Source organism: Chinchilla lanigera, unplaced genomic scaffold (genome assembly GCF_000276665.1).
Source record: "Chinchilla lanigera isolate Chin_1 unplaced genomic scaffold, ChiLan1.0 scaffold00010, whole genome shotgun sequence".
Taxonomy (NCBI): Eukaryota; Metazoa; Chordata; class Mammalia; order Rodentia; family Chinchillidae; genus Chinchilla; species Chinchilla lanigera.
The window spans coordinates 11,091,832-11,111,314 of record NW_004955411.1 but is presented as its reverse complement, the minus strand read 5'-3'; positions in this window follow the sequence as shown (position 1 = coordinate 11,111,314).

The window sequence follows — 19,483 nt, the reverse complement described above, 5'->3', positions numbered from 1 at the left end:
AGGATCATTGGGAGTTTGAGACCAGCCTGCACTACAAAGTGAGTTCAAGGCCAGCCTGAACTACAGAGCAAGACCCTGTCTCAAAAACACACACATAAAAAAGCTATCTAGAACAATCAAATTTATAGACAGAATGTAGAATGGAAGTTGTCAAGTGCTGGGGGAATGAAAGGGGGAAAAGATGTTTAACAGGTAAAGAAGTTTCTGTTTTCCAAGATGAGGAGTTCTGGAGATTTGTATACAACAGTGGGAATATGCATAATATTACTGAACTGTATACTTCAAAGTGGGTAAGATGGTTGATTTTATGTTTTGTATATTTTACCACAACTAAGAATAAATAAAACAAACCAACAAGCATGGCTTCAGAGGTTGTAGAGAAGCAAGGACAGTAGAAAGACGGCGGGACCTGGACAAGTGAAGAAAAAAAGAAAATAAGCAAGTAGAAGATGTGAAACCCTTGAAAAACTGTTTCAAATATTAAATGCGGGAAGTTTAAAGCTACTAAATTTTGCTGATAGAGGCAAATGTGTTATGTAGGGCTTTTTTGGTTTTTGTTTTGTTTTGGTTTGGTTTGGTTTGGTTTGCTTGTCCAGAAACATGTTGCAAGGGCAAGAACGGACCCTGGAAATCTCCATCTCGTCCCCGTCTTGCGCCGCAACACCAGAAACCTAAAGTCAGTGCTTGTGTAAAGTCACAGGGAAGCGGAAAATACAAAACCCTGACAAAATTGTCTTGCATTCTGCCTAGACTGATTTTCTACTTGGATTTTGTTAATGTTTGTGTCATTTGTTCATAACATCGCAGGGACTCTTCTCCAAAGATGGATAAACAGAGGCGGGCATGGTGGTGCATGCCTGTAATCCCAGCACTCGGGAGGCTGAGTCAGGAGGATCGTTGTGAGTTCAAGACCAGCCTGGGCTACAAAGTGAGTTCAAGGCCAGCCTGAACTGCATAGTGAGACTCTGTCTCAAAAAGACAAAAAAAAAAAAAAACCCAAAAAAACAAAGATGGATAAACAAAATGGTGTGATTCGCATTAATTACCTGTAATTTTAAATTAATTAAATTGTAGAAGTGGATGTTAGTAATGGCTTTTCTTGCTGACAATGATTATTTTATAATAATCACAATGTTAGTATTTATGAAGTCAAAATGGCAAGGCTCAGAACAAAGAGAAGAAAAATTCATTAAAATGATTAAAATTTTTGATCTACTACATTCTCAAAGTTGTTACTGTAGGATATTGGTCTTTTTAAAGGAAATTATTCCCATTTTTCTAGAAGTTATTCACCATTAACTGTGTGTGGTGCTGCGTAAAGTAAACCCAGCACTCTGGGAGACTGAGGCAGGAGCATCACAAATTTAAGTCCAGCCTGGGCAACTTAGTGACTTGGAAATCTGTGCCAAAATGAAAATTAAAAAATTATAATATAGCACAATGGGAAGGTTTAATATCCAATATCTAAAAAATGTCGTTCAAAATTCAAGAGAAATTAATCCCATTTAACAGAGTTTAGAGACTTCAATATAATTTTTTTTTGAAAGTTGAAAACCCAAATTTAGGCTCTCATCTTTGAGAGAGGAAAGTATATTCAAGCATAGGTAGATAATAGTAACTGGGATGGAAAAGTTACTAACATCCACTTGTACAATCATTTTGTGTGAAAAATGATTAAAAACTTAGGAATACTGACTTGAAGAAAATTTCTTTTTAAATTTTACTAGTACATGCGTGCAGTACAGAATGATTACATTTATAGTGAGAAGTCGGACACGTACACGACACACCCTAACACTGCTGAACGTCCCCTTCCTCCTGGTTGCATTTTTTTCTCCTACCTTCTCTGTCCCCTCCCTCTATCTTTTTTTTCCCCCTATTATCTTCTATTTTGCTCCTTATTTATGCTTGGATTTCTCATATGAGAGATACTATATGATATTTAAGCTTATGTGTCTGATTTATTTCACTTAACATTTTGGTCTCAAGATGCAACCATTCACCTACAAATGGCACAAGTTTATCTTTCTTTCTTTCTTTTTTTTCTTTTTGGTCTTTTTGAGAGAGGGTCTCTCTATGCAGTTCAGGCTGGCTTTGAGCTCAGTTTGTAGCCCAGGCTGGCCTCGAACTCTCAACCGATCCTCCTGCCTCAGCCTCCCGAGTGCTGGGATTACAGGCGTGTGCCACTACGCCCGGCTAAGTTTATCTTTCCTTATGGCAGAGTAGTACTTCATTGTGTATAAATATTACTTTTTTTGTTTTGTTTTGTTTCTCTCCGGTACCAGGAACCGAACTCACGACCTTGTGCTTGCCAGGCAGGCGCTTTTGCCGCTGAGCTAAATCCCCAGCCCTAAATATCACTTTTTTAATTCCATCATCTATTGAGGGACATATAAACCATTTCCAAAATTTAGCTATTCTAAATTGTGCTGCTATAAATGTGAGTATGCATGTATCACTATAATACCTCTTTAACTCTTTCAAGGAGATGAGAATAGCTGGCCCAAATGGAATTTCTATTTTTAGTTTCCTGAGGGATCTGCATACTGATTTCCACAGTGGTTGTACTGGTTTACATTCCTGCCAACGGTGAAGGCTTGCTCTTCCCTCCCCCACCCCAGCCTTGCAAGCAGTTATTGTTATGCAATTTCCTGATGACAGCCATTCTTAGGTGGGGTGGAATCTCCCCCGGGGGAGTAAGGTGGAATGAATATTTATCTGAGTATTTGGGAGACATGGAGATGTGGCATCAATAAACCATAGTCAACTTGCCTACTGGTTGCAGGTTCAACAGCCTCGGGCGTGAGGATATGTGCCGTGAAAGATTGACTGCAATCCTGCGGTCATGGTAAATGGCACAACGTAGCGTGCCTCTGTTGGGTCAGGGGAGGAGTTCTGTTCAGAGCACTTGTGCTCTGCCTGCTCATACCCAGGGAGTGACAGCTAAGAGTCATTGCACTTACTGCAATATTTGTGTAATAAGGCAGGAATGCACCAGCAGATAATGACTTATGCTTCTGCAGTCTACCTTTATGCCACATAGTGAATAGACTTTTCATTAGCATGCGCAATGCTGTTGACTTAATATATGCTTTTGAGAATTATACACTGTAAAACATAAGAAACTTTTCTCCCTCCCTCCCTCCCTCCTTCTCTCTCTCTCTCCTTCTCTCTCCATCATATTTCTGTATACCCAAAGAACATTTCACATATAGCATATAAAATGTATACATGTAATACATAACAAGTACCATTAAATGTAATAAGTGACATAGACAACTATATTTTCTTTATCTCCTTATTGTCTACAATATTTATTTTGCATATCTTTCAAATCCCAAAGGTGATGCATTTAAGTGGTTTTCTATGTTATGATGACTTCCAAATGTACGTTTTGAGCTGGAATTCTTCCTTGAATTCTCAATTCATATACCCAGCACCTAACTGACATTTCCTTTTAAACATATTCACATTTTCCTCCCCAAACCTATTTCTTCCTAGTATTTACTTCAAGCCATAAATCTAGGCCTCTCCCCCTTCAATTTTCCCTTTCCCTATATCTGATCGATTTACAGTCTATTCCCTTTTCAAGTATGACTTCAATCTGCTTATATCTATCCATCTTTACTGCTACCTCCCTGCTACGAGCTATCGTCTCATTTCTCTGGAATTTTCTACAGCTCACAAAATTGTTTTTCTAGGGCTGGGGGATTTAGCTCAGCGGCACAGCGCCTGCCTGGCAAGTGTGAGGTCGTGAGTTCAATTCCTGGTACCAGAAAAAAAACACCAAAAAATAAATAAATAAGTAAATAAAATTGTTTTCCTACTTTCACTCTTTCCTCTTAGTATTTTTTTTTCTACAAACAGCCAAAGTGATTTTTAAAAAATCATAAATCTGAATCTATGATCTTTGCTTAAAATCCTTCCTGAGTTTCCGGTGTACTTAGAATGAAGTGTAAACTCCTCACCCCTGGTTACAGAGGCCTGTGTAACCTAGTTCTCCTCCAGCCATATTTCAGACTACGCTGTTCCATATTTCACTGTGCTTCAGCTGCTTCTTTCTGGTCTACAAACTCACAAGTCCCACATCAAGGCTTTTGCACACGTTCCCTCAGATCTCTGTATCACAGCAGACCTCAGGTCACTCACCTGCTCAGAGAGGGTCTCTCCTAATTTCTCCTGCCTACACTCCCTATCACGTGACCCTGTTAGGATTATTTTATAGTAATTGTCTATAAAATGTTCTACCTGTCATGATCTTGTTTGTGCAATTGTCTGTCCCCTCTGTTAGAAAGTGAGTCTCTTAAAGGTAGGTATCTGTTTGTCTTATTTACCTATGCATCTCACTGCCTAAAAGAGGGCCTAGTATAGTATTCATTGATTTGGTTTTTCCTTGAAGAAAAAGTCATCTTTCAAGGTAAGATTCCTAAGTTGGGTACAGAGTCCAGCTGCTTATGAAAGATGCAACCCAAAGACAGCTGTCAGAAGCTTCCTTAATACATTTGCTTCTTTAGTAAATTTTATTCTCAGCTACAAATCGGAATTCCATTAATGGTTAAATTTTTGCAACTTGGCCTTTGGTGATGACAGACGCATCAAGTTTATTTAGTCTGACTTTTGCTTTTCACAAAAGGCATTGAGTATGGGCCATTATTGAAATATGGTAAAAATTAACAGCATTCATTTTGTTCTTTGAGAACACATCCTCGTGGGAGGAACCTCCTAACAATCCCACACAGTCAGGGACAAAGACTCTCTTCCTGATTAAACTTCACCTAGGCCTGTCTGACTCCTTTTCTTAGTCATCTCAACCTTGGCCTATAAAAGCTGCAAAGAACAGCACAGATAATTTCTTTCACTCCCCTGAGAAACTAAACAAACACCAGTGTAATTTCTGCCAGTTCAAAGATGTGTTCCTAGGATGACATCCCAGACTCCTTAAAATACTTCTCTGAAACTTCAGTGCTGCCAAAAGAATTTAGTGTTTGCTCCAGCCAAAACCTGACTAGAGGCCCCCTGACCTCTCTTTTCTCAGAGCATTTAATTTAGAAAACTCGCAGTTATATATTCATTTTCTTTTTGAGATTTATCTTCTACATTCCAGGAGTGTCTTTCTCAAGGACCTGGGAACTATCACATCGAAATATTATCACCAAGAATAATAATTTAAAAAAAAGATCGGCCCCACCCCCCAGTCAGTGTCTGTGGGAGGTTCTGTTAAGCAACTACAGCCAGGAGAGAGACTTCAATATATAACTAAACTTAAATTTACAAAACCAAAAGGCAGGAGGCTTTAAAAACACATAGTGTGCCCAGGGTGTGGTGGGAGTGTTCCATTTGATGAGGCCGTTGCCTTCGCTTGTGCTTAGAGAAGTTAGGCTGATTATAGCTGTTTAAGTACATCCTCTTTCAGGGGCTAGAGTCCATCCGGAAGCCCTTCCACTTACCAGCAAGTAATAAGTCCTTAAAATATCTCTCGTCCTTTCTCTAGTTGCACTTGTCTTGAACTTCAGCTGGCCATCACTGAGGTATTTCATTTCTATGTCCTTATCCTCACCTGCTTCATTCCACACAGCTGTATGTGAAAGAGACATTTAACAACAGATTGGCCATAGTTATAGAACGTATTCCTAGGCAGTCCCTCTTGTTGCTTTGTTCTCCCTAACCTCAAAGGCTGGAAGTGATGATAGCTCTAAGTGTCACTGTCATTTGGGAGGTTGGACATGTGTTTCTGGAACTTGACATGTCACTATGGCTGCGGTAACAAAGTATCATAAATAGTGTAGCTGAAAACAAGAGGAATGTGTTATCTCACAGTTCTGGGGGCTAGGAATCCAAAACTGAGGTGCCAGCAAAAACTTGTGCCTCCAAAACCTTCAGTGAAATCTTGATTTCCCTCTTTCTTGCTTCTGGTGGTTGCTGGCAATCTTTGAAGCTCCTTGGCTTGTAGTTATAGCACTTCAATATTTACCTTCATTGTCACAGAGGCTTTTTCTGTCTCTCTGTCTGCACATGGCCATATTCTTGTAAGAACACAAGTCACATTAAATTAGGGGCCCACCCTACTCTAAGACTTCATCTTAACTAATTACCTCTGAAATGACCCTATTCCAAATAAGAGCTTATTCTGAGGTACTGGGGTTTAAAACTTCAATATATTCTTTTAGGGGGAAAGAATTCCTTCTGTACTATTATCTTTATATTTTTTAATTATAACAAATAAAATAGAAAGTAGTATGATACTAAACGTTGTGTTTATATCATATTTAATCTGATTTTAATATCATTTATATTTAAATTGGATATACTTTCTTATTATATATGATCACTAGCACTGATGAAAAATGTCCACACAATTCAAATTCTTGATCATTATCATGGGTGAGAAATGTCATGTGAGTGTATGATAAAAAGAATATTTTATAACTAAGTATATACAAAGTTGAAATTATATTAGAAAAATCTATCAGCCCTTCCTGATTTTTTTCACCAACAGGTATAATAGTAAATTTCTCATGAAGAATAAATTTTAAATCCAATCAAATTTTCTTCTTATGAACAAATGTGTATTGTTAGGATGGTCATCCATGTAGTTTCTCTGTATACCTCTAACAGTGTAGTTAGTGTGAATATACTTGAAGAAAAAATTTGTCCCGGTATTGCAGTGCTAATAGGAAGGAACCCTTACCTGACCTCCTCATCACTACGTTTCTTAAGCTCTATACTCTCTCCTTCAGGCTAGGAAAGTTGGCGTCCCACTAGGCCTCTGTTAGAGCTACTCAAAGGAGGGGTGAGTTCCTCATGATGGCACTTCCAGATCCACTCTTCGTGGGTGACTCTTATAGCAGCACAGAATAAATATGCTCTTAATGACAGCAGTCAGCTGGAAAGTGCTGTACTTCCAGTCCCCACCTAGATGAGATTAGCTCTCTGATTGCTGCTTGTTAGTAAGCTCTGAGACAAAGGAAGTGAAGTCTTTAAAAGCCAAACAAGTTAAGCAAGAGAAAAACCGGTGACTGCAGTGTCCCAGAAACCAAGACAAGGTATGGCCCACAAAATCCAATGCTGACAGCACACTATGAGAGACCTGGGCTGATACAGTGTTTGTCAAATGGGAGGAGCCCACATACAAATTACCAGGGTTACAGAAAACATTAGTAAAAAATGGGGATGCACAGGTAGACAACTATTTTTTAAACCTTGATTTCTAACCAGTGTCTCTAAGATTACTAATTTTATATTTTCTTGTTGCAAAAAAGGCCATATATTAAAATCTGTCCCCAGGATTAAAACAAAAGCTTTCTCGAAGTTATAAAGCATCAGAAATGTTTAAATAGTTTTCTACGTTATTAAGTATTTTTAGTTCTGTTGAAAGTCTGACATGCTTCCTATACCACTCCCCTCCCCACCCACAAAAGAGCCATCACTTTTTAAATCAAAAGTAAATGAGAACCAGCATTTTTGATCCTCTTTGATGTTCAGATGATAACAAAAGTAAAGCCCCTGGAATACCATTGAGAAAGGAAAGAACGCCTGGTGTGGTGGTGTACACTTGTAATCTTAGCACTTGGGAGGCTGAAGCAGGAGGATCAAGAGTTTGAGACCAGATCCTGTCCCAAAAAAAAGAAAAAGGAAGGGAGGGAACAAAGGAAGGTAGAAGGGATGGAGGGAGGGAGGAAGGGAAGGAGAGAGAGAGAAAGTGAGAGAGAAACAGAGAGAGAGAGAGAGAGAGATACAGACACTCCCTAAAGAGCTATCTTTGTAAATTATTGGATTTACTCTCTGAGAAGAAAATATTGTTAACAGTGAGTCAATTGTTGCCAAATGTTCAGAAGGAGTGGGAGACATATGGATTAATTCCTTGAGATTTGCAGAGACCATGAATACTAAGAAGACTTGGAAGTGCAATATGACCTGGTGTGGTCTTGGCTTGGCCTCACAACCATGATGGAAATAGATTGCTAGAAGGACCCACCAGTGACCCTTGCATGGGTCTTCTCTATTCAGCTAAGGGAGATCATGTTCCAAAAAATGTTCCCCAAACTTGGCTCCCTTTCCCAGCATGTTTTCATGGCAGAGGTGAAAAGGCAACAAGAATAGCTGTATGTAATTGTAATGCTATGCCCTAGAATATTAGAATTGGATTTACCTTTGAAATCCAATTATCCATTTATCTTTAAACCTTTGTCATTTATCTTTGCCCACCTTGCTTTATGATTACCTATGTAGACCATTTAGTTGGTGGTTTTTCTGAAGAAAACGTCAAGGGCTGGGAGTATGTCTCAGTGGTCAAATACATGCTTAGTACGAACAAGGTCCTGGGTTCAATGTGGGAGAGAGAGAAAGAGAGAGAGAGAGAGAGAGAGAGAGAGAGAGAGAGAGAGAGAGAGGAAGAGGAGGAGGAAGGAAGGAAGGAAAAAGGACATTTCAAAACTGTTTACAGTATAAACTAAGATTTACACTACTTTGAATTATATTACTATTTTCATTTTCTGAAAACTGATGTCAAAGAAAAATAATTACACCAGGCAACATTAAATGAGTGCGGATGACTTTATTGAACAGTATTATATTAGCGAGAGGGTACTGCAGAGGGAGCAGGGATTTCTAAGGCCTGAAACGAGCTGTTGGAAAAGTACAGGAAGATCTTAGGGGAAAGACACACCATCTGCTAATTGGCTTTATCCAAAGGAAAAATCAGCTTCTCATTTCTTTATGACAGAAGGTAGTTTTTGCAACTTAGAGCAAGGTGCCAAGGAGGTTGGTCTTCTGCTTTCCCACAGGAGATGGGAGACAGGGATGTTATCTTCTTTGATGATTACATTGCAAAATGATGGCTCCCAGGCCTTTGAGGAAGAGACATTATCAGGTTGTAAAACTGGTAAAAAGCTTTATGTACCTCTCACAGAAGGGAAAGACCTTACAAATTTTCTAAAATATAAATGCTATAAGAAATGAAGTCAGGGGCTTTCAGTAAGGAGAAAGCCTACCTAAATAGTCTTTATTTCTCCCATTGATCTTATTCCATGAGAAACTATTACTTAATGTTGAATTAATTCTTGCTTAATCTAATGCATTTGCATATTAAACTCCACTTTTGTTTTCTCCAGTGAAAATGTCATCTACTGTAATTGTTGCAAAATTCCACTTAGCAGTGTCCATTACAACATTCTGCAGTGACGAATAACTGCTAGCCAGATGTGGCCATTGGGCACTTGGCATATTGCAGCTGTGACTGTGGAACTGACTTTCTAATTTAATTGGCTGAAATTTAAATAGTCACCTGTGATTGGTGGCTGCCGTATTGGACAAGGTAGCCTCTAACTTTACCTCACCATCATTTTATCTGCAGAAAACCTGCAGCTACCAATGTGATGTCCATGACCTGTGTCATTCTTTCAGGAGAAATTATCACTGGGGTTTATGGACACGGCACTCACTCTGGAGAATGGTGGTGAGAAGATCATGTACATGAAAGCACCCAGCAATAAGGCCTGATACAAGATCAGCACTCGAATCTGTTAGTTTTTCAGATTCCTTCAAGAAGTACAGAATGGCTCTTTGGCCTGTTAGTCTGGTTTTCCATCTGTATAGAGGATAATTAACTTTATAAAGTCTTAGAAGATAAGTCAGCGAATCTCATCGTGGAAAAATAAAAGTGGGGTGGAAGAAGAAGGGAAAATGAGTGGACTTGAAATGTGTTATGTACATGTCCCAGTTCCCTCCAGTGAATGTAATCATTGTGTACTGCGAACATGTACTACTAAGAGTCAACAAATAGGAAGCATGTAATAGATTGTTCTCTTTTTTTTTTGTTTTGTTTTTTTTCCGGTACCAGGAATTGAACTCACGACTTGTGCTTGCCAGATAGGCGCTGTGCCCCGCTGAGCTAAATCCCCAGCCCAAATACGTAATAAATTGTGACAAAATGTCTACAGTCTAGAACACAACAAACAACAAGATTTGGGTTGTGTAGACGTTGCAGGAACAGAAGTGTTAGCAATCGTCATTACGATGCACAAATACTACGGCTGTGTTATGATTTACAGAAAGTTGCTTAATATTGGAAAAAATTATTGTCCTTAAATTGGCTCAAATCAAAATTCCAAATTTTAAAGCCAGAAATCATAAGCATGTGGGTTACCCCTGAAACATTTAATAATAGCATATCATTACATAATGTTATTATGCATTCTTTGTTTTCGAAGAGTTGCAACTAACAAAATCCTGTATAAGGACTAACATTAACATCCTATAAAGATCCTATTTTGTAATCTTATAAATTACTTTTTTTTTTTTTTTTTTCTGTTTTTTTTTTTTTTTTGGTACCAGGAATCAAACTCAGGACCTCACGCTTGCCAGGTAGGTGCTGTGCTATGGAGCTATATCCCCAACCACAAATTATATTCTCTAAAAAGAAGAGATCTTTTCTCTGGCATAAATTATATATCTAAGAAAGTAGAACATGGCAGTGGTAGGAGGAAAAGTAGCATGTATAATAGAAGAAAGGAACAATTTTGATAAATCTGTTTCAGCAAAGTATCATGGCATATTACAAATTAGCCTTCATCTGAAATTAGGCTACTCTAGCTCCAGGTTTAAGGAATCACACATTTTTGAGGTATGAGCTTACAGCTGGTTTCTCCCAGACAGTATGTTTCTTCTATACCTCACTTGGCTTTTACTCTACTGTTAACTACTATCATGTATTTTTACTTGTAATAGTTTTGACCTAGTTTTCTCCAGGGAACTATATGGTGATAAGTAGCCAAAAGAGATGGTAAAATTTTTATGACTTGATCAGGATGTTTACATGAAAGAATCAGTTTGGATAAATTGCCCCTTTCTGATTCAACAGTTTGGGGTATTACATTCAATAAAAAGCAGAATATTTGAACTTCTGGTCTTGGATTCCACTATGCTGGTATTTAAGAACAAATACATTTTGGCAGTTCATTTCATAATTGGTCTGAAAAAGATGTCATCCACTGAGCTTGTATTGTGAATCTCATGCTAAACATGCTAAATATGACTCATTATTTAATCACTAGAAAATTTTACTTCATTTAAGCAAAATTGATTTAAAATATTTCAGGTTTACACAGTGCAGAAATAACAAGACTCTGATTTGCTAATAAAGATCATCAGAGGCTGGGGATGTGGCTCTACAGCTCAGTGCCTACCTGGCAAGTTTAAGGCCCTGAGTTCGACTCCTAGTACCAAAAAAGAAAATATTTAAAAAAAAAAAAAAGACCAAAAATAAGCACCTTAAAAAAAAAAAAAAAAAAAAGAAAACCTTTAAAGATCATTAGAGCAAATTCTAATAATTTTTTTCCTGAAGGTTAAGTTTGACTGTGTCAGATTGATTGGTCTTGGGATTTGTCCGAGGACTAGTGGAACACCCTTCTACGTGTGTGGGAGGTGTTTTGGGGGCATAGCCTTGGAGCCTATGTCTGGTCCTTCATTCTTTTTTCTCTGATACTGTTCCTGTGCTCTTGTCATCATCCCCCCCCACACACCATACCTGGGATCGAACTCATGACCTTGCACTTGCTGGGCAGGCGCTGTGCCGCTGAGCTAAATCCCCAGCCCCCTGTTCCTTTGTTCTGATTCCTGGCTGCCATGAACTGAGCAGCTTGCTTTTGTTATACCATTCCACCATGATATTTTTGCCTTGGAGCTGCTGACCATGGATTGACTCTCCTTAAAACATAAGCCAAGTTGAACTTCCCTTCTTCTAAACTGTGGGTGTCAGGCATTGTGTCCACCAATGGGAGAGCTAACTCATACACTGTTTAAGATAGTTTATCTACAAAATTTCAAATTATACTGTTAAGGAACATGTTTATAGTACAAAACAAGACAGAATTATATAACTATGTTTCTTGCTGCTAAAGTTTAACTTATAATAATTAGTAAAGAAACTAACTTTTTTTTTGGAAATGGGTTCTTGATATGTAGTTCAGGCTGGCTTTGAACTCACTGTGTAGCTCAGGCTTGAATTTGCAGCAATCCTCCTGGATCAGCCTCCCAAATGCTAGGATTATAGGCATGTGCTACCATGCCTGACATGAAACTAACTTTTGCCAGGCAACTTTTTTTTTTTTTTTGCCAGGAAACTTTTATGTGCTGGATACACAGATGAAAAACTCTTTTAATCCATTTTTGTGCTTTTTTTTACTTCTCATCTACCTTACCCAGAATTCACATGACCAATTCATGATTCCTTTGGGTATCAAAAGTCATCTTCATGTTATGATGATTGATTATATACGCTAACATTCTGTATTTTACAGACACTTTGACTTGTTTTCACTCTTAAGTTTTAAACCAATTAAGAAACATAATGATTTCACATGAACAGCTGCTGAACTCAGTGTAGACTTTTAAGCATATAAGATATGAATATTCTTATTTACAAACATTACAAAGGTAGAAAAGAAATTCACAAAACTGAGAAATTGAAATATTCTTGAGTTTGGAAAAAATACCCTTACAAAGTTAGTTCCTAAAGACATAGTTATTATTTTACTTCTATATATTTTGTTTGTTTGTTTTTCTCCGGTACCGGGAACTGAACTCACGACCTTGCGCTTGCCAGGTAGGCGCTTTGCCGCTGAGCTAAATCCCCAGCCCCTACTTCTATATTTTAAAATACTTTTTAAAGACTTTTTTGATCCACAAATCTACATGTAATAACTCTCAAACAACTGAGTTAAATAGTTCTGATTAATGAGTGTTTGTTTGTTTGTTTTCTGGTACTGGGAATCCAACTCGACCTTGCCCTTGCCAGGCAGGCGCTGTGCCGCTGAGCTAAATCCCCAGCCCCAGTTCTGATTAATGAAATGTTCTGGTTTACACTGACTCCCCTTAAAAATTTCAGTATTTGATGTTCTGAATATATTCATGGTAGTAAGTAGTTCAAATATCATATATTTTCATTTTCAAACTATTTTAAATGTTAATACTGTAATTGGTGGACTAATTCTTTCTAGTTCTTTGGGACACTGCCAACACTTGCTTCTATGTTCATTGGTTGACTTCTTTTCAGACTTCATTGTGTAAGTTTTGCTTATATAGCATAGTGACTAATTATGAGATCACTGTGGTTTTCTTCATTACAGATTCTCCATTTTATAGTTTCAAAGTTTTATTTTTCATTTGTTATTTGTACATTATAAACACTATTTCTTTTAAAGAGAAGTTATTTTTCTAAGATCAGTTTCCACACCATCCAGCTAGAATTAAGGGATAATGTTTACATCCCTCAACTGCAGGAAAAACCTCTCAGAAAAGGCTTCTTTTCTGCTTTGTTATTGCCGAAACAAAGGAATGCTGTTAGAGAAGCTGTCCCTATCATGTATGGGCTGCTCCTGACCTAGAATTACAGTCTGGGACTTGAGTATGTTCCCACTCAGTTCATGAATCCATTATTTAGCACTGCAGTGAGTGATCCTCTAGTCTTGGCTTCAGGTCCACCAGTCCTGAGGAAATTCATCTTCACAAAACCGCTTTCCCATTTCTGGTGTCATAGAAAGCCTATTGGCTTTGGAAACAGGCAGGATAAATCACAATTCCGGTTCTAGCAACATGAACTAGAGTATTACTTACCTTCTCTGAGCTTTGGCGTGCAAGTGCTCAAAACTAGCTGATGACAAACTGCATGGAGATAAAGCTAGTTCATGCAAAACGTGCTCCATGATTGATAGTCCCCTCTGTCCCCATGGAATTTTCTTTTGCTAAATCTGCTTCCCTATGAATTACTTCATTCAATTAATATTTATAGAAGGATTGTTCAAGGCACTGTACTGTATACAGCTGGGAACAAGACAGAAGGGAGCATAGTTTCAGAGAAATTATATTCTAGTGATAAGGAACAGGCCACTAGATAGCATTTAGCTCTGTGTGTAGCCCATATTAGGTGCCTACTAAATATTTACTGGGCTGAACAGCACGTACTTTGCTCATGTTAAAAGGATTTATGCAAGATCAGGAAGGATGATTTAAGGTGAACTGTGTATTCCCATTAAAGCCTCAAAGACTTCAAGTATATTCTGCTTATTTTCTCTACAACACTTACGATAATTGATACTGTACACCACATCACTGTGTCTTCTGCCCCCTCCCCTTTTCAGGAGCATGAGCTTCTTCAGGACGGGCTTTGTATTTCCATTGCTTAGAACTGTGGCTGGCATCTAGCAGAAACTCAATAAATATTTGCCAAGTGAATGAGTTCAGCCCCAGTTACATTGAAGAAATGGGCAATTGAAAGGCAAATTCAATACATTTTGCTTCCCTGTTATTATCTGACCTCATGAAGCAAATTTATGAACTCTATATACCTAAGTTCTTGTTGCCTGACAATGGTTCTTGCTTTTTTTTGAGAACCTCATGAAAATTATTAATTCTTACTATAGAAAAATGCAGATATACATCAAGTTTTGAAATCAAACAGATATACAAAAATATCTGGCTGAGAACCCTTGACCTGGTGGAGGAGGAGGAACATTTCAAAAGAATTGGTAAGTGTGTGTGTGTGTGTGTGTGTGTGTGTGTGTGCATCATTTCTTACTGGTATGTGGTAGAATATTTCTTACTGGTATGTGGTAGAATTCACACTGGTATGTGGCACAATTATATGTGAGTGTGTGAGTTGCAAATTGTACCCACAGCTTGCTAAGCAAGGTCTTGTTTTTATATTTCTAAACAAAATCTCCTTAGGGCAGATTTCAACTTTTGGCTGGATTTATTAATTGTTATTCATTCTGTAAGGCTATTACTGTCATAAGTAGAAACGTGAAGAAAAGGATACTTAAATTCAAGTCATTCATATCACCGAGGGAAGAAATAATTCTTTCCCATGTGTTTCACATAGGTTTAAGAGCAGTAAATTAAGGAAAAACTGTGATGCATTACCCTTATTAAAGTGTGGGGCTGGCACTAAGGTATGTAAAAAGGTAAAAATGTTCGCAGCTAGCACCATTTCTTAGCTAAATGTAAGAGGAAAACATGAGATGATTTTTTTGTTTGTTTGTTTGTTTTTGTTTTTTTCTCGTACCGGGAATCAAACTCAGGACTTTGCGCTTGCCAGGCAGGCGCTATGCCGCTGAGCTAAATCCCCAGCCCCAACATGAGCTGACTTTTGAGCCTGCTGACCACTCTCACTGCCACCCTCTTCTTCAGAGCCTTCTAGAAGGGAAGCTCTCCCTATGGGCTTCCAAGGCAAATCAGATGGAGGTTCTTGCTCAACTGGAATAGAAATCACAAGCCAGCAAACTAGCTCTTTCAGTGTTAGCAGCCCTCTGATGACAGTGGCTATCAGCTCTTTTAGTTAATAGCGCTATGCTTCGACTAGCAGTGGCCTTCGTTGTCACCAGCTCTGGTTGTGCGGCTCAGCATGCTCTGCTCAAAATGGAAATCACAAATAGGCCCGAGTATGCTACCTGAAAGAGGCTTCATTAGGACTTACACTGCAACACAGGGGGCAGAGCACATGGGCTAAACCTGCTCAAGGTATACAGGGGTTGCCTATGCAGGAGAGAAGATGGAATTGTGTGCATACAATGTCATACTTTCTGTCTGCTTATGGGTAGATGAGGGGTCCCTTGCTAACCTGAATAAGGGAAGTTGCACGGAAGCAGAGCCATCACTACAGGGTACACAGCAGAATCATCTGGGGTAGGTCTGTGCCTGAAGCTTTCTTCAGTCAAAGCAAGTATCTTCTGGAGCAGTCATGGTGCGTCTGAAGCAGTCAAGTTGGCAGCAAAGCACAGGGCATCGCTGAATAAAAGGATCTTTTGGGGAGCATTGACCCTAACTCAGGATCTTTAGATATAAGAATGGAAATACCATTTTGCCCCTCTGTCTATTGCTCTTTGTTTAAAAACTGCTACAATGCTTCATATGACTTTATTTTTATATCTGTTTACTTTTGCCTATGTGTAGATCAAGTAAGAAAACATGCATGCTGGAGGAAGATGTGATTAAAATCTATTTGTTTCTCATGAGGTGGATTTAATGTCTCTTTAATAGATATTATAAAAATAATTACCAGAAAAATATACATAACAATGTCCAGGTTGATTTGGTATTCTCATGAAGAGATTTGACATTTTTGTAATTATATGCCAGTTTCCCTGTAGACAGATCAAAGTATGAATCAGAGTCTGGAGGCTCTGACTGTAAAACTTCCAAGAATTTATTCTCTGGCAAACCTTGAGATGTTACTGAAATTAATTTCAAGACCTTGAGGGCACTTCGATAACTCTTTTTAGCGCAGTGAGTTTATAGTTTGGCCATAACTTTGCCCATGTTCTGGAAGTTTTCTGATCAGCATAGACTTTTCATTTTTTGCTTTTTGTTTTTTAACCTTGCATCAAGGATGGGTTAGTGAAGTATACATTTAAAAAAATGGTGTGTGTGTTTGCGTGCGTGCGTGCGTGCATTTATGTGTTTCCTCAGTATCTGCTTACGTAGTTCTTTCTTCCACGATAAACTTAGTTCCTGCCTTGCCCTTATTTTCTACCATACTAAGGCCATCATGGAAGGGACATAATCGTCTCAGGTCTTTCCACAGACCAATTTAAGGGCAGACAAAGCAACTTCCACAGTGAAAAGAGGAAAATGTACTGAGGAGGCTCTTTTCTGATTCATTAGCAACAAATGATAAACAGCTTGTGGGGTGGAGTGACTGGAGCGGGTTAAGCCCAGGCCAAATGATAAGCTGCTTCTTGATGTGGTATTAGCAGTACTTATCTCCTAACCTAAATATAAACAGCATGAAGTAAACAATTGTATGTAAAGATTCCTGCAACCCATATAAATTCCAGTTTACTTTAAAAGTCTGGAATGAAATGGATCTGTGTGGAAAACAGGTACCCAAAGTCTGGTTTGTTTGTTTTTTTAATTTTTAAAAATCCAGAATAACTTAATAACTTTCCTATCAAATTCATATTGCTTTTTTCCTCCTGCCTAAAGATTTCTCAATTTCCTTTCAGAAATTAGACTATATGTTCAGGAAAATAGTTTGGTCATGCTGTTTTTATTAAGGCAAATTTTTTTTAACACTCCAAATTTGTACTCTGTCCTACGTGCTTTCTCTCAGGTCTCTCATCCATCATGAATGAATCTCTTGTATAACTCTCCAGAGTACAACCTTTCATGCACATATGCTGCCTCTCCTATAAACCAGGAGGTCTGGAGCTCTGCCATTACATTAGGAGCTTCTGCTTAGAGCGGCATTTGAAATGCCACGTTTCTGGTGACATTACAGATTGATAGTTGGTGCTTAAGACTGGCTTAGTTGTATTTCTGGAAGGTCACTGGATTCTAACCCCTAGATACAGCCCATGATATCTGAAGTAATAAAGTTTAAGTGTTATGAGATGACTTCAAAAAGAAAGAACAGTCTTTTGAGATTATTCAAATTAAATAAAAGCAACTTAATGAGGCTAACTCTTTTATGTATCTGATTTTTAAATTCACAGTTATATATCTGAAATAAGAAGGTACATTGTTTGATACGGTGTTAGAAATTGGAAATGATAATTTTAAAGCAATAGCTGTTTACTCATCCCAAGGAGAAACTTCATTATTTGGTACCGGGAATTGAACTCAGGGCCTCTCGCTTGCCAGGCAAGCGCTGTGCCACTGAGCTACATCCCCAACCCTTGAAACTTACTTCTTTGAATGATTTATTTTTTGTGTTCGAAAAATTTTATTTGAAAATAAACTATATTTAATGTGTATTTTTTTCTAACTCTAGAATCAAACTTTTCAAAACATGTAGGTAGGTGAGAAGTAAAAAGCCACATACTTTTATTATTTATAGAGTTACTAGTAACATCATATAGTATTTTAAAAATCACTTTTTGATAAAGTGTTATTTTAGGTGATAATTTAGTTAGTCTGTTATTTTAGGTAAATCTGTGTTAAATGGTAAATTCAATGTCTGTTGTTATGGAAAAGGCAAAATTCATTGTAGTTTTTTTTAATTTTAATTTTTTATCTTCAGATCATTTTTGGTTCTGTTTTTGTTCCTAATTTGTTTATTCAAAGGTAAAGAGAGCAGGGTGGATCTGCACAGGTGTTTGGCAGTGTAAGGTATTATGAAACTTATCCTCTCCTTAGAGTTGCATTATGTGATTGCCAAACTAGCAAGCAGTCGTGGTTTTAAAGTATCCATTCATACTGTAGGCGGTTAATGAAGTATAATGGTGAACCATGACCTCAAATTATTTTTTGAACAAAAAAAGTAATTGTGATCCCTAGAATTTTATAGAATACCAGTTTTTTAGTTTATTTTTCAGATAGCCTCACTATGTTGCCTAGGCTGATCTCAAACTCTTGGGCTTAAGTGATCCACCCTTCTCAGACTCCCAAATAGCTGGGATTACATGCATGTACCACATGCTGGGTTTTAGAATATTGGTTTGATTATATCCTCCCCGTGGGTGTATTCCACATTTTTAAAAGTGCTTTTTCCTGGGCATAAAAGTAATTTATACTCTTTAAACAAATTTCAAACATTACATAAGTGCAAAATGAAATATTATCAATAGTCTTGGAGCATATTTTTCCACATTAAAAAATTCTGTTTATTATTCCACATCTATAATGATTTTTCATGTGGTGTTCTTCCTAAAGCTAAATGGCTACATGGCTCCAACAGGCTCAAATGTCTTTTCTTTCAAATATATAATTCTTTCACTATTCCTTGTACATATTCCATGAAACTAGTTTAGTTTGGTAATCTCCTAGGTACTTAAAATACATTGCAAAATGGTGTGTTATGGCTAATTTAATATTCTGGCTGAGCACTAACACTTTGTTTTAGGAATCACTGTTTTTCAAAAATATTAAAAGAAAATATACTTCATTAAGCCAGATTGAAAACAATTGTTTTGTTTTGGTTTTTCTCCGGTACCAGGAACCGAACTCATGACCTTGCGCTTGCCAGGCAGGTGCTTTGCCACTGAGCTAAATCCCCAGCCCCAGATTGAAAACAATTTAGAAGATACTTTTTATACTCAGAATAATCATCAGCAATTCTAACAACTGAAGATACAGTAAGACTTAGGCTTAAACCTAAGTCTAAACTGAATTACACGTACTCTCTAAAGTATTTTGGGAGGGTTCTCAACTTGTTTACTTGTACACGTTTTATATTGGTGTCAACAATTTGTTTATGTCAAGGGTACCACCTACTGCATATTTTAGATGAACCAGTCATATAATAATGATGTTCCAGAACAGTTACACAGAAATTCCTAACTCTGTGTGAGACTGAGCTAAAATAAAAGAAATAAAGAGGCAAGAAAATCCTGACTAACAACTGTACTTCATAAAAAGAGTGCAGCTTCCAGGTCACAGCTGGTTACCTAAGCTGTAACCGTCTCTGTTAACAAAGTAAGGTGTAGAGGCCCGGCCCTGAGTGTATGTGTGGAGGCTGCCAGTGAGCAAGCCCTGGAGGAGAGAGTCACAG